This window comes from Echinops telfairi, unplaced genomic scaffold, assembly GCF_000313985.2.
Source record: "Echinops telfairi isolate 266 unplaced genomic scaffold, ASM31398v2 ScPeMD7_2;HRSCAF=8, whole genome shotgun sequence".
NCBI lineage: Eukaryota > Metazoa > Chordata > Mammalia > Afrosoricida > Tenrecidae > Echinops > Echinops telfairi.
Window position 1 is genome coordinate 28,457,091 of NW_022103898.1, and position 17,093 is coordinate 28,474,183.

At 41.8% G+C, this 17,093-nt stretch overlaps 1 protein-coding gene across 1 annotated transcript in view; it reads left to right on the forward strand.

The window, feature by feature from the left end:
• The window catches only part of ANKS1B (ankyrin repeat and sterile alpha motif domain containing 1B), a 1,383,364-nt gene that overhangs the window by 1,080,375 nt on the left and 285,896 nt on the right, over window positions 1–17,093 (forward strand). The window lies entirely within an intron of this gene.

Genomic DNA, 17,093 nt, shown 5'->3' on the forward strand with positions numbered 1-17,093 from the left:
TTCTGCCCCCACCGGGTGTTCTGATCTGCTCTTTGTGAGGAGCAGAGGCAATTATAGAGCAATACATCGTCACCCACAGAATTTCAGGCAAATATTGTAAAAGGCGTGCAGATGGCACTGAGGCGGGGGGCGGGGGTTTCTGTTGCTTCTTTCTCTTGTCTGACGGAAAAGAAAGCGATTTCTTCTTGAGTAAACACCATAACAGCTCATTCATTTATTCAGTGAGGCCACAGATGTTTAGAGTCTGCTCAAGGCTGGCATGTGTCGGCCACACAGTTGACCTAGCACCAACACACCAGTCAGCCACCATAAGAAGGTTTGCATCAACCATTTTGCCCCACAAAGCACCCTACCTGGTTCCTCTTTCGCGCCTTCCCTGCCCAGCCCCGTCCTCCACTTCTCTCCCCCTTGATGCCAACAGAAGAGCTGAGTTATCTTATTGCTGCCATAACTTCAGACCAGACACTTTGGGTCTGACCTTCAACTCATGCACTCCTTCAACCAAGATTCAGTGAGAATCTATCATCAAAATAGAAATAAAAACAATGGTGTAGTCTCCTTTGGTGCATCCTTCGCATGCCTTATACATACATACATGGGGGCTTCAAACACCCGTAGAAGAATCCCATTATCTCTTAGTGTCATTTTCCCATGAACTTGCAAAGCCCTTTGTATTCTCTCACTTAATCTTTGCAGCAACTTGGCAAGGAAGGTTATTTTCAGATTCCCATTTTCACATGAAGGCACAGATACCAAATAATATAAGGTGCTCAGAGTCGCCATGCTGAACTAGTAAGTCAACATTTGTCTGCAAGTAACAGAAAGCCCCATCATCATGCCTGAAACCAACAGACCGGTATTGTTTAAGGTAATAATAAGCTACGGTATCATGTATCCCTTCTGTGGGTTCTCTGGGAGAAAGATGGGGCTTTCTGCTCCCATACACAGTGACAGCCTTGGGAACGGACAGGGGCAGTTCTCCGCTGTCTTCGAAGGTCACTGTGAGTCAGCATTGACTCCATGACAGGGAGCAGTAGAGCCAGACTTGGGTCTGTAGCTCAACAGTGCCAGGACTAGCGTCTCTGGGAACTCCCTGGCTTCTTCCCGCAGGTGCACAAGACGTTGCCCCGTATCAGGCGTCCTGTCCACCTGTACAAAGAAGAGAGAAAGAGTAGCGCCATCAGCTTTTGTCACTTCCCACGCGAAGTCAAAGGATTTCCCAGAATCCCTCACACCTTTTAATTTGTCCCTCCTTGGCCAGGTGAGTGTCATATGGCTGTCCTCGTGGCAAGAGAGGTTGGGAATGTTTTTCTTAGGTATTCTTTTCTGAGTTTCTATAAAACAAGGGAGCAAAGTAAAAAGTTGTGTTAGGTCAGCCGAGCAGAAATACATATGCGACAGATGGCTGACACGAGATGTGAGCCCAGGAGGTCTACATTCTAGAGACACCTCTGAACCACCAAGTTCTAGGGCAGCAGCAGTGTAGCCTGTTGGAGCCGTTCAAGAATTAAGCAGACAGATGAATATACCTTTGCAAACCACTGAACGTGCTACGACATAAAATAAGACTGATACAGGATTGGAAATAGCTAACATGGTCTTCACAGGCGCCCAAAAAGGCAGGTGCTCATGGTGTAGAAAAAACCTTTCCCCTGGATTCTCTGAAGTCCTTAGCCCTACCCTCCTTTCTCTTCACCTTCTTGGGGTCGTCTCCAAAGAGGATTCTAGAAAGACCTTCCTTGTTGAGTTCTTGGAAAGATTAAATGAGATAATATAAAAGGGCCTCAAAAGTTTTATTTTTATTTCATCATTATTATTAGGAAGCAAGATCTAGCAATCCAGTTTTGAAAATCAGCCAGTGAAAATCCAATGGGTCACAGCCATCCAACCCACAGCCAATCAAGGGGTGGCTCGGGAGCGGGGAGGAGTGCGTGCTGTCGTGGAGGGAGTTGTCAATGCGTTGGGGACTGGCACAGTGGCTAAGAAGTACAACATTCTTGTTCTTTGTTTTCATTGTTGGTGTTTACATCATCGCTTTCTGCCTTTTCCATGGATCCCGTCTTACTTTCCCTGCCTGTGACTGTCCCTCCTTTTCCCTTTTTTCTGACCACACATTTCTTAGCATTTTGCCGTATGCTCTATCAGGAAGGACGTTGTTCTTGTGCGTTGGAATTGTACCTGTCTTGGCTTCTCAAACGTTGGGAAAGAGATCATCACTTGGAGGAAGCACCGCCTGACATTCCGGGCTTGCTGCGTGTCCATTCGTGGGAAGAACAGAAGCCAATGTGTGTTGTTAGTAAATTAGAACATCAGGCATTTCAGCTATAGCGTGTTTCTTCTGAGAGCAGCCAAACCCAGTCTTGCCACCTTGGGGGAAGGCCAGCCCATCCACATGCCCCTCGTGCTGGCTGCCTGACTAGAAAGCGTCGGTCTGAGAGACAAGGGCCTGCCATCGATTTAACAGTTAAACTAGGAGCAGACCGCTTGCTCACAGATTGGATAGCATCAACTTCGCCATTCCTCTTAGGAGCCATGAAGGCAGAGTGCTTATAGGTCGGGTTGCTAACCGCCTGGTCAGCTAAATGAACCCGCTCTCTACTCCTGTACAGTTATCGCCTTGAAACCCCACAGGGGCAGTTCTACTCATGAATCAACTGGAGGGCAGTGAGTTTGGTTTGGACTCTCCGTTCTCCTTCCATCCCTTGATAAAGCACAGCATAAGGAATCAACCTTTGCCTCAGCATTAGGATCTCCTGAAATTTGGCATGTTATCACATTTTTCCATCTGACCAAAGATTCCCTTCCCAGAATATCTGCCATTTGTATGGCCCCTTATCGCCAAATCTAGTCTAATGCATGTGACCTCTGACATCAGCTGTTTGGGTCATGGAATCTAGAACAGCCCGAGCACACTGTCACCCGAAGATGAGATTGACCAGTCTCTCCAGTCGGGGTCCCCCTGGATGTCCACCAAGGTCAAGCGGCTCCCTGGCTTTGTCTGAAAATTAAAGCTCCAGATGTGCTGTGTATCTGCACAGCCCCAGCTCTGACTCCATGGCTCGCAGTCCAGTCGTGTGCTAGCCTGGGGGGTGGGGTGGGGGTGAGTGAGCGGTGGACTGGGACTCCCCCCCAGTGCTCAGGAGCGACTCTGTCTGTTTCCACACAAGCCTCCAAGAGAACATAGCCGCTGATTTCCCTTCCGGGCTTAGCTGGGCAAGGACCATGTGGCGAGGCTACTGCGAGAGGGTTGTGCAGTAAAGGAAGAAATCCACTAGGTGGATCTGATGCTCTTCGAACCTGCAGGGAGCAAGCGACGGGCTCCCTCCACTTGGTATTCCGAAGGCAAGGAAAGCAGGAACGGAAAGGAAAACGCTCCGCGGGTTTTCTTTCACACTCATCCCAGAGGAGCTGTGACTAGGTGACGATTTGTGGACGTGGCTCAAGACACGCTTCTCTGCAGGCTTGAAATCCCTTTTGTTTTGTGTTTCTCTTGTGACGTGAATACATTGGAGCTACTTGCTAATGTTTTCACCTTATGTTCTTCGTCAGACTTAAATAACTTACATACTTATGCCCTTATCGGATGTGTGATTATTTTCTCTCACTTGACAGCGTCCCATCTAAGGGTCCACTCACTGCCCTCGAGTCCACCCTGACTAACAGCAACCCTGAAGGACAGGGTAGAACGGCCCCTGTGGGTTTCTCAGAGTGTGTAACTCTTTACAGGAGGAGAAAGACCCATCTTTCTCCCTCGGAGTGGCTGTTGGTTTCCAACGGCTGACCTTGAATTTAACAGTCCAGCTCATCACCACCACACCACCAGAGGGCCTCGTGTAAAGGATCCAAGCTAAATGATGGCATGTATTGTTTGTTACGTGCAGCTTTGCTTCAGCTGAAAGTGTTTTTGAAAAAACATTCTTAACATAGGTGGGTTTTGCTATAATTTTTTTGGATCCGTATTTAAACATCATCTGAGTTTAGAAATTCCTCTTTAAAATCCTTATTGTAATTTTTCAAAATTTTTAATTCTCAAAGTTTATGAGTTGTTATTAGTCTGTTCAAACTCATAGTGCCACTGTGTGCAGCAGAGCAAAACATGAGCGGGCCCTGTGCCACCCTCACAACAGGTTGTAGTCCGAAGTTGATGCTGATGCCGCAAGTTTGGAGAAAAGCACACTCTGGGCTTCTTGGATCTGCAGCTGTATAATTCTCATCAAGTTTACAGATTCTCAGTTAGTATGTTTCCTTTCCCCCCTTTTACCAGTTCTTGCTTCTCTCATTTGAAGACTCCAATTACACATATATTAGACCCTATACAATTGTCCCATAGCTCATTAATATTTTGTTCTTTTGTCTCAGTCTTGATATTTTCTATCTCATTGTTGTTTACATTTATTCCTTCAAGTTACGAATCATTTTTGTTGGGAGCAATGGCTTCTATGCCAAATGCCTTAGGCTGGTCCTCTAGAGAAACAACACTAGCAAAGCATAGATGAAGGAAGGAAGGAAGGAAGGAAGGAAGGAAGGAAGGAAGGAAGGAAGGAAGGTTGGTGGACAGAGTTCTGAAAGAAATGGCTCCCAGACCTGGACAGGCTGTCACGTCTCAAGCCCATATGTCAGCTGGAGGCTTTGCTTGACTAGGTAGCTTCCAAAAACCAACTGTCATGAAGGTAATTATGACCCATAGCAATCCTCGGTTTCAGAGACCATAAATTGGGGTGGGGTGGGGGGACAAACAGCCTCATCTTTCTCCTGAGGAGTGGATGGTGGGCTTGAACCACTGCCCTTGTGGTTAGCCAGTCCAGTACATGCCCGGCAGCACCACCAGGGCTCTTTAGCCTCAGGATCAACAAATCAGACAGCAGGCTGCTGACTCACATAGGCTGCAGTGGCCCAGACATGGATGATGATGATGAGTTGGATATAGGATCCAAAGTAAGTGAGGAAGCTTTGCCAGAAGAATGTCCACTTGGATATTGTATGTAGACCACACTGCTGAGAAAATTCCCCTTACAACTGATTGACTCATCAAATCAGATCACATCACATCATGGAGGATGATTATATCACTGATTACCACTGAGTCAATGCCAACTTCTAGTGACGCTATAGGACAGGGTAGAACTGCCCCTGTGGGTTTCCAAGAGTGTAACTCTTTATGTGAGAAGAAAGCCCATCTTTCTCACACAGAGAGACTGGTGGTTTCAAACTGCTGACCTTTTAGTTAGCAACCCAATGTGTGACTCCAGTTACATTATTAAATAACTACACAACGACATAGTTACACAGCTCTCAAAACACTGAAAATCATGGCCCAGTAAAGTTGGCAAGCAACTATAACTAGCACGGATCACCCCTTGTCAAGGAACCTATAAACGTCTCTTTGACAATCTCTAAATAAACATCATTGCAATATCATATGTGTGCCTAACATGATACAACATGTGTATAACCAAAACCCACCAACCTAATTTACGTCTCATATTTTATACGGGAAAGAAGAAAATAAAGATAATTGATATAATGATAGACAGTTGATAGATCAATGAATGGATAGATAGATCCACAAATATACACATTGATGTACCAAAAAATAAGAAATACTCATAGCAATGACAATCCTCAGTTATGCAATTGGTCATGTGGTCAAAAGTTATATTAAGAAATCCCTCCCTCCCCCTCCTATTCTGTATTTACGATATCTTCCTGAAGCACCTCATCTGGTAATGATTTTTTTCCTGGCAGGGTGATCCCTGTTGCAAAAGACCTCTTTCAAGTGTTACAAAGCAAGGAGGTCGCATTGAGAGCTAAGGAACCCCTGCTTCGAGCTATGGTTTTTGCCATTTCCTCGTGAATGTTAAAGCTAGACAAGGAGAGAGGAAGACTGACGAAGAATAACGGACGCCTTTGGACACATTGGGACAATATTAAATAGGCCATGACTGCCAGAGATTAGAGCAAACCTGTGTTGGAAGTACAGTCAGAATGTTCCTTAGAAGCAAGGATGGCAAGACTTTTCCTCATGTATTAGGACATACCGACAAAAGAGATTGGTCCCTGGAGAAAGACATCATGCTTGCTGGAGTACAGAGTCAATGAAAAGGAGAAAGACTCTTAACAAAATGGATTGACACAGTGGTTGTAACAATGACCTCAAACAGCAACGACTGAGTCACTATGAGTCGGAACCAACTTTCTATCACTAGCAATGAGAAAGGACATTCAAATTGTTAGGGAATGTGAACAGTACACTCTGCTCTCACTTCATCTACTTCAATTTTCATCTGAAATTCTAGCTATTATTTCCCAATGTTCCATTTGAACATTTAGAACATTTTTTCATCTCCTAGGGCTGTGCTTAACAAATTCAATCTTTACTCAGACTTATTTCTTGAATGTGTCTAATACAATTATAAAAATGATGTTCCTATCCTCATCTATTATCCTACTAGCTCTGTCTTTTCCAAATCGGTTTCATCTGTTTTTATTCTTCATTATAGGTTATATTTACCCAGATGCTTGTTCATTTTTAATGAGATAGTATATGTTGTGATTTTACCTTTTTGAGTGCTGTATAGTTTTGTATTCCTATAGGTATTGTTGACTCTTAATGTGGGATGCAAGAAAATGCTGGAAATAGATGGATCCTTTCAGGTCTTGCTTTTATGCTTTGTACAGTTGGACTACAGGAGTATTTCATCTAGGGCTCATTCTCCTCTCCACCCCCAAAGCAAACTATTTCTAAGTACTCTTTCTACCCATTGTCCTACCATGATGAATTGAGGAACAGGAACTCTTCCCAGCCCCACGAGAGCCTGAGCAAATGTGCCTGTCGTCTTTTGATGGCTAGTTCCTGAGTCCGAGTAGTTTCCTCACATGTCTTTGTTTCCAAAGTTCACCTGATGATTCCATGCACCGATACATACCTCCAGAGCACTCTGTGTGGGTGTTGGCTACAGACTCTAAGTACAGTAACCTGTCCAGACACGCAGTTCTATCTTCTCAAGTCCAGACACTGCAGAGCTCCACCTGGGGACCCACCCGGGTGCCTTATGTGCAGGGCAGAAGCTTTTTCCACTCAGTGAGCTGGGTGACCATATTCACCCTGTCGCTCAGGGGTCACGGTCCTTCATTGCATGAAGACCTAGTGAGTTGGTCTCTTAAAGATCTCAGTCGCTCTCTTTTTCACTGTTGGTGGTCTGGTTGATGATGGAATCCACCGGGGAAAGAAGGCCTGTTCTTCAGCAGCCTGTCTGCCAGAACAGGCACCATAAAAACCGTGTTGTATCAGCTGGATAGCGCCCCCCCACCCAAAAAAAAACCAACAAGTGGATTTGGACAATTTCAGAATAGAGGATGATGGGTAGTTGATAGCATATTGTGTAGTTCAACATGATTCCTAGACACTAGATGTATCTGATGGCAGAGAAATGAAATTTCAAGAGTCTTCAACTAGATTGGAATCTCCCTTTGCCAGTGTAAGACTCTTGTACCTGCTGTAAATCCTGGCCTTCCTCTTTTTCCTGCTTATGCATGAAGCAGATGATTCTTCATATTAAAGATGGAAGCTGACTTCTCATCAGGAACGATCCTATAGAATCAATCAACCTGCAAATGTGTGCAAGACAGCAAAGGAAAACAAAATATTTTTTTCTTCTCCTGTTCTTCAGATTGCTAGATTGTGTGCTCCCTGCAAGCAGGAGACATTTTTTTACCCTTGTCTAGTGCCCAGCCAAAACAAACATTGAAATAATACTTGAAGTGAAAAACACATTCATTCTAGGAAACCCTAGAGAGTAGTTCTCTCGGTCCTATTGGACCATCATAAGTTGGAATCAAGCCAAAAACACATTCATTCTAGGAAACCCTAGAGAGTAGTTCTCTCGGTCCTATTGGACCATCATAAGTTGGAATCAAGCCAAAGGCACATTCACCACCACCATCGACCGTCGAACTACGTGCAATGAGGAACAATGATCCCTGAGGGAAATGATGTGTCTCCATGGACTTTTTAAAGATCTCTCATATATTAGGTAGGACAATTATTGTCAAAAAAGTATATATTATATTAAGAAAAAAATTAGAAAAACCAGAGACTGTATTCAAGAAATATTTGTAAATGAATAATCCATATGTGCTTAGAAATTATTTTCTTGGCTAAAATAGCGCTTACGAGTTCATAGAAAGAGCTCTGGGTGACATCGTGGATTATACATTGGACTGCTAACTAAAGGTCAGTAGTTGGAAACCAGCAGCCACTCTGTGGGAGAGAGATGAGACTTTCTACTCCTATAAAGACTTACAGTATCAGAAACCCACAAGGGTAGTTCTACTCTGTCCGTCAGGGTTTTTTTGTTTGTTTGTTTTTTTGGTTGGAATTAACTCAATGGCAGTGAATTAGTTCATATAACCTCTTTAAATCATTTACTCGTTATATTTTTAATATTACATATTGTTATTTTTTCTTTATAATTTACACACATAACCCCAGAAAATAAAACGTGGCTTTAATAATGTTACAAATCTAATAGCGCCTCAGCTTCTCTACACCTAAAGTGGAGCTAAATAATCATGTGTTCTACCTATAACACAGGATCTGTGGGAATCCACTGTGAGAAAATAGACAGATGGAGGGAAATATAGATGCATAAACAAAAAATTACTTTGAAAATAGAGTATCATATTAAAGTGAGAATTATAATCATTTTATATTAGCATCATTACCCAATTGGATACTAATGTTATTTTCAACATAAAGTCTAATTATATCTTATGTTGCCATTTCAAATAACATTCCTATAAAAAGAGTTAAAATGAATATGGTAGACCTCCATTAGAAAAATTAAATACCATGTTGTGTATATTTAGTAACATATTCATTTCACAGGACAAATTATGGAGGTGAAAGTAATGTTAATCAGATTTTTAAACAGAGTCCAAGGTAGTATATAATTCATAGCTTTCTCCTATACAAATTCATCTCTTTGCTTTTAGCACTTAGCCAAAGAAGTGACTTTTAATTACCAAAATACATCATAAATGAAGAGCAAAATCTTTTCTGTAGCGCAGTTTCCTTGGAGAATTTTAGAAAGCCCCTTAGGTTGATCTCTTTATAAGTGAACAAAGAAGTCATTCAATGAAGTTCCAAGCAGCAACAAAAATATTTTAAGCATGTTTTGGCTGATATTGTTATTGTTAGGTTCTATACTCACAGTGACCCTCTGTACATCTGAACAAATCACTCCCCAGTCTTGCACCATCCTCATAATCACTGCTATATTGGGGTCCACTGCTGCAGCCACCGTCTCGGTCCAACACACCGAGGGTCTTTCTGTATAGCATTGACCCTCTAGAAATATGATGACCCTTTCCAAGGAGTGGAATGCTATATCCAAAGTATGTGAGGCAAAGTCTCACCATCCTCGCTTCTGAGGGATATTCTGACTGTACATTTTCCCTCCCAGATTTCTTCATTCTCTGGCAGTCCATGATATAGTTCATATTTTTTGCCAACACCATAATTCAAATGCATTGATTCCTATCTGGTATTCCTTATTCATTGTCTTTTCTCATCCTTGTCTGGGTGATTGAAAATACCATGGTTTGGGTCAAGTACACTATAGTTTTCAAAGTGATATTTTTGCTTATTAACACTTTAAAGAAATACTTTGCAACAGATTTGTCCATGTACTTCATCATTTGGCTTCCTGGTCACTGCTTCCACGGGCTTTGATGAGGATACGAGTACGATGAAATCCTTGACAACCTCCATCTTTTCTCTAATGATCATGATGTTGCTCGTTGGTCCAGTTGAGAGGTTTAATTTTCATTATGTAGAGATGGAATCCATTGTGAAGGCTGTGGTCTTTGATGTTCTATCAGAAAGTGCTTCAAAACCTCATTGCTTCGGCATTTAAAATCGATGCAAAGGATATGTAGTCAGCAAGTCCTACTGAAGTGAAGGAACAGTGGAAATAAATCAATGACAAAGAACCAGCTTCTTCTACTGCCTGTTGATAACAGACAATTTAGAAACACCTCCACCTGGGATTTTTTTCACCAATATTCAGAGTATTTCACATTTTGAAAACATGAAAGGAATAAATAAGCATTTTAAAATATCTTCTTGTGTTGAAATAATTAGCCCAAAGCCTTCACACTGGGACAAAGAGAGATGTTTCCTCATAACGTTTAAGGTCAGAGAGGTTTCGTGGATGAGTCTGAGGGAAGGAAGTAAAAAGAGCTCAACAGACAAGATCCCTGTTCATGGAGCTTTTATTCCGAGTAAAGGGAAACTGACCATAAGCAGGCAAACAAAATAATTTCAGATGGGACTGTGCCAGGAAGAAAGTTAAACAGGCTAATGGACTGGCATATAAATAGGGCTCTACTTTAGATGGGTTTATCAATTCTACTCAAGGACAGTTCATTCGATCATAGCTCTGAATGATAAAAAAAAAGTCTTGTCAAATTTGAGGAAAGAGCATTTCAGACCAAAGGTCCAGCAAATGTAAAGATCCTGAAAGAGAAACAAGCACTGTATTCTCAGAAACAAGGAAGGCCAATATGGCTAGGTAGGTCAATGTCAGAGTGCCAAAATAAGTAAAGGGGTAGAAGCCAAATGACACGGAGTTGGTCCTATCGTTCAGTTAAGACCATCTCACTTGTGATTTTCCCATCTCCCAGACTTTGTGACATGACTTGTCTATGCCATCCATCTGTTGTTTAGTAGACACTGTCTCCTACTATTAACTTTTCACATATATTTGTTTCCTGAACCAGGTTGTAAATTTCCCCACAGTAAGACTCAAAAACTCATAACAAAGCTCGCTGCCATTCCCACGCATAGGAAGTCTAAAGCTGAGGCCCTGTCCCGCGCCACTCACACCCCCCCACACCCCCACACCCCCCGTCCAGATGAGCAGGTTCAGAAACTGTAGAGGGTCAACATGAATGTGCATGGACTTGGTGGCAGTGGGCTCCGTGGGTTTGGACTGGTGACTTCTTTTGGCCTCCCATTTCCCCCTTTTTGAGCCAGATTTCTATAGATGCTTGCCTACATCCCACAATTTCAGTTGCAAGGGTATTGAGGATCAATAACCTGATGTAAATTCTCAAGGAACGGGAGTGTTAGCTGTGGTATGTATTAACCTCATGATTAATGTTACATTAAATGGCAAATGGACAATTATGGCCTAATTTAATCACTCAATCCTTTTAAAAGGCAAGTTATTTTCTCTAACTCAGGAAAATTCAAATCAGGAGACTCATTCAATGCAGAAGACATTCTCTGCTGCTGAGTGGACCAGGCCACAGGACAAGGATCTGAAAATGAACCTGAGGAGCCAACAGCCCATGGGAAATTTGGAGATTCAGTCCTACAAATGAAAAAAGTTGCCAAATGAATGTGTTTGGAAGCAGATTCTTCCACAGATAACTCAGCCAATGCTTTGATTTCAGACTTTTGATACCCTAAGCAGCCAACTTAATCCCGTCTGCCCGAACTTCTGATCTATATAACTATGATCTAATATATTTATGTTGTATTAAGCTGCTAATTATATGCTCACTTGTTATACAGCAAAACGAATGCATATGAGGAGCACAGTAGATGACAGCATAAATTAATATAACCACTTTCGAGTATAATTGGGCATTTTACATGAAATGGGTAAATATGCCTATCTTATGAACCAGTAATTTAATGCTCATGTATCTATACTGGAAGACAAAAAGACTTCGCTCGTGTGTGCCAGGAACTTTCATAGCAGTACAACTGCAGTTTTCTTTAACAGTCTCAAGCTGACACTTCAACGTCCATAAACAGTAAAATGGAAAACTTGTGTACATTCATGGAATGGAATTCCATACAATAATGAAAATTAACAAAGTAAAATTATACAAAATGTGAAGCCAAAAACAATGTAAATGAACATATCCAGATGATTGCATTTGAATTTAATTCTCAAGTTCAAAAAGTTCAAGGAAAGCTCCCAGTCTTTTAACTTCCTTTTTTCGTGAACTTTTTGAAGCCCTCTTGTATTGAGGGAGACAAACAGTGGTAAATGGATGGAGGGGAAAAGCAAAAGCTAATGAGGACAGACTTCAGGAGCATTTGTACCTCTGGGATGGCGAGAAGGAGAAGGTCAGGAGCGGCCGGAGGACAACATCAGAGATCATGACAGTGATATTTTTCTTGCATTGATGAGTACAGAATGATGGTGGTATTGTCCCTACGTCAAACGATCGCCTGCAGATCCCAGGCACCGGCATCACCCGGGATTTTGTTACAAATGAAGAAACAGGCTCCACGCAGTCTACTGCTTCGAGTCTGCTTTTTAAGAAGATGCTAGGTGATTTGTTGGCTCATTAAAGTTTGAGAAGCTCTACTTTCCACTTTAGATACATAGTAGAGCATTATGTTGTGTCTAAAAAACATTTTCAAGTGTTCATTCCTGTTTGACATCACATTCCAGTTATTATCAATGGTTCCAAACCCAACCCTCTGCCATCTGCTCTATTTCATCTCGTAGCGACCCTCTCAGACAGAGTAGACTTCCATAGCTTTCTGAGGCTATACATCTCTTGGGGAACAGATGGCCTCACTTTTCTCCTGTGCAGTGGTTGGTGGGTTTGAACCACTAGCCTGTCAGCTAGCAGCACAATTTAGCTATCAAAAATGAGTGCAAGAATGACTGCAACAAATAGCCATTTAAGTAGAGGTCGATGCCTAATGGGTAACTGGCATTTCATACCAGGCGTCCCTTCCTTGGGGGGTGCTCATTTCAATTTCAACAAGTTCAAGTAGCTTCTCCTAACGAAATCCAAACACTACCAAAACTAATTTATGTAAGAAATATTACATTTGATATTAACTGGACAGGAGTGTTCCTTAAGAGTCATGGTCTAATAGTTTATATATCCATGATATCTGTAGGGATAGTTTGTCCTCATAAAGTCTAAAGCAAACTGGGGACTTCTGCCTTTCGCCATAATGGAATATCAACATCTAGACTGAAACCCCCTTTGTGAATGACACGAAGCAACTGTTGGCAAACATTAGACTGCAGGCAGCACGGAACTGTAATCTCCGAGAAAAGGGAAATCAATGAGGTGATTTCTACAGTGGCTCCAGGCTCCTGCAGGAGGCAATTCATAAACCATAAACAGAGGGAAGGGACACATAAAGAGATCTCAGCTTCCTTGTTGAGTGAATTAAAAGATCAGAGTTTGGAGAAGCTAGGGGTCAAAATTGCAGAGCAGAGATTTAGAAGGTAGGGAGCTACGTATTGTCCTAACAGAGTTCAGGCCACTCATGAGCAGAGTGAAGCTGTACAGACAGACAATAGAACAGCTCCAGAATTCTATGAAAAGCCTTAAGAACTTGCATTGAGTTGAGAAGACATTGGAGCGACGAATCGTCAGTGGGAAAAGTCTGCTGGTGTCGTACAGGACATTCCAAGGCGTCCTACTTTAAGACTGGTGAAGTGTAGCTACAGAGAAAGTTATCCTAGACCCACAGTAGCAGAGTTTTTGAAAAGCCTTGAGAGATTTAAACTGGTCTGTAGACAATTGCTGGTGTGGCAATAAAAGCGAAGAGAGTAAAAATCCAGACAACCAACAATGCAGCAGCATCCAATAAAAAAATTACTGAGCAAGCAGAAAGGAAAGAAATGAGATATGACCAGGAAAAATAAGTCAGTAGAAGCAGATGCAGAAATGACAACGATGATGGAAATAGCCGACACGGATATTAAAATAAGAATGATAACTATCTACTAATATTTAAAGGAATTTTGAACAGGAAAGAAATAAATGAAAGATATAATAAAGGTCCAGTTGGAATTTCTGGAGATGAAGAGACTACAATATCTGACATAAAAATTTGACTGGACAGTATTTTAACAGCAGATTAAACATGATAAAATAATGTTTCATGAATATGAAAGCAGACAAATAAAATCATTCAAAAGAAAGTATTAAAAAAAAGAATGGTCGAAAACTAACTAAGCCTCAGTTGGCTATAGACTAATACCAAGTAGTCTAATTAGAAAATAATTACGTATCTGTTTAAAATGGGGGAAGGTATATTTGAAACAATAATGTCTCCCAAATTTTCTCAATTTGATGGGAACTACAAATCAACAATCCACTAAGTTCAAGATTCATTATAGCCAAAAGAAGCACACTCATATACACAAAAACCATACCAATTCATAAATAAGACTACCTCATTCATTGCTAATTGTAAAATCAGACTTCCGTGATCGCATCTCAAAGAGTTCTCCTTATAATACATGGCATTTCCACATGCTGAAAGCGAAGTTTGCGTCCCTATGGTTATCTATGAATGGACAAATACTTTCAGTTTTTCACAACTAAGTTTAAATTCTCTGGCATCTTTGTCTTTAAAATATGCTAATCAAATACCACAAAAAGGGGCTGATTCTGCAGAAAATAGCTCTGCCAAGGATGTTATGTTCTATCTTTGTAATAAAATGCAGATTTCTCAGAAGCTTGAACTAGATATTCTTAATAAAACAACTTAAAGTTTTACATTTAGGACACGGAAAGCATACTAAAAATGTTATCTGAACTGTTCAGATTTTCAAATATTTATAACTGATAATTTTCATTCATTTTTAACTTATTCCTGTTAGAATCCTATTATACAGCAGAGAGCACTACTATGAATAGCCATGTTAGGCTCAATAATGCTGTCTCTCTTACTTACATTAATTATGGCCATTGGATTTTCACCACCGAAGATGCTCAAACAAGTACGTGCTGACTCAATTTCATTGATCAGCTGCTTGAGTTTTGTCAATTTCCTTCAACTTCTTTGTTCACTTCTTTATAATCCAACCTTGTGTTTACTTTGGATTGTATACCTGATATGAAAAGAAAATACCTCAGGAGGTCTGAAAGCGAATTATTTCAAGGCAAAAGGGAGGAGGGAAAGCCTTTAAATCTCAAATTACAAGTGAGCACTTGTTTGTGTGTTTGATTGATTGAGAACCTGTACTGATTCACACTCTACTATTGTTTATCAAAGTGAATATATCATGTGCTTTTCCAATCCTCTGTTTTAATAATAAATATTGTCCTGAGCTGTGGGTATTTTGTGGCACTTACCTAAGCTGTACTCTCCAGTGTTTATTTACACAAGTATGGCTGCTGAACTTGGTCTGCTCTTTATAAAACTTGGTCGTAGTAGCCACCTCTCCCCTCTTCAAGTGACTATATCCAAAGATGCGTGCTGAAAGTTAAGGGGACTTGAAGCACTTAATGATGAAGTAAACAAAAACTCCCAAATGGACCAATAAATAACATCATGGTAAACAGAGAAAGGATCGTCAAAGGTTTCATTTTACTTGAATCAACAATGAACACTCATGGAACCAGCAATCAGGTGGTATGTATTCCACTAGGAAAATCTGCAGCACAAGACCTCATTAAGGTGTTAAAGAATAAAGACGTGCACTTTGAAGACTACAGTGCACCTGACTCCAGCCATGGTGTGCTCAACCTCCTCATATGCATGGGAAAGCCATGCAGTGAATAAAGAAGACTGAACAAGAATCAATGCATTTGGAATATAGTGCTGAGGAAGACTATTGACCATAGACTGCCATAAACCCCACCCCACTGCCCCCCAAAAGCTCGGTGCCATTGAGTCAATGCCAAATCACAGTGACCCTACAGGACAGAGTAGAACTGCCCTGTGGATTTCTGAGACTCCAACTGTTTACTGGAGTAGAAAGCCCCATCTTTCTCCCGAGGAGCAGCCGATGGTTTTGAACTGTTGACCTTTTGGATTACAGCCCAATGCACCACCACTATGCCACCAGGGCTTCCATAATAACAAATAAATAACAAATAAATCTGGTTTGAAAGAAGTATAGCCAGATGGCTCTGTGGAAGTGATGATGGCAAGACTCTGCCTCATGTACTTTGTACGCGTTATCAGGAAAGGCCAGCCCCTGGAGAAGAATAGCATGCTTGGTAAAGTGGGGGGTTAGTGAAAAAAAGAGGGTTCGTGCAATGACATGCATTGACACAGTGGCTGCAGCCGTGGGCTCAAATGTAAGGATGATGCAGGCCCAGGACGTATTCTGTCCTATTGTGTATAGGGTCACTATGAATCAGAACCCATTCAATGCCACCTAACAATAACAGCACCCAATCTGTAGTTTTGTAATTGCAAAAGGAAAGTAGTCCCTAGTCTGATTCTGGAGCATTTGTGGTACAATGATGAAACACTTGGGAACGAAGTGACAAGTCAGTTGTTGGAGTCCGCTCTGTGGGACAAATGGTGGCCATCTATTTCCACCGAGATTTACCCGTTCAATTCCACCCTGTGGGGTCCCAAAGAGTTGGAATAAACATCATGGCAATGGAGTTTGTTTGTTGGATTGTTTTGCTTGACTCTTTTTAATCTAGATGTTCCTCTTTGATTTGGAATGTATTACCCAGACAAGTCCCTTACAGTATCTTTTACTCACAGGGTTAATCTAGGTACCACCTTTTTATTGCATCTTCTGAAGCCAAATGACAGAAACTACCTTTCCCAAAGCCTCCAGAGTGTCTAGCCAGAAAGAGTGTGTCCAGTCTCAATAACTGTGCTTCTAGGGGGTTCTACCTGAGTGCATCTCTGCCCTGCCACAACCCCTGCTCCTCAGCCACCCACCCCCACCCCGGGCTGAGCTTTAGGAGTAACTGCCTCGGCTTGCAAGAAACAACCAATAGGGGACAGGTTTACCATGCTAGGACAGGCATCCCTCATTTGATTGTGTTCTGCATTACTGCTTCTTTCACAAGGTCAAGGTGTGTGGCAGCCCGACTTCAAGGAAGTCCGTCAGCACCACTTTTCCCGACAGCATGCCCTCACTCTGTGTCTCTGTGTGAGATTTGGGTCACCCTCCCAGATCTTCAAACTTTGTCACAATGCTATGGCACACTTAATCAACTGCAACCCACTGTCATCAGTTGGATTCCAATTCATAGCTACCATCCAGGACAGGGTGGAATTGCTTCTTAGGATTTCCAAGCCTATAAAACTTTCTGGTAGCAGACAGCTGTATCTTTTTCCC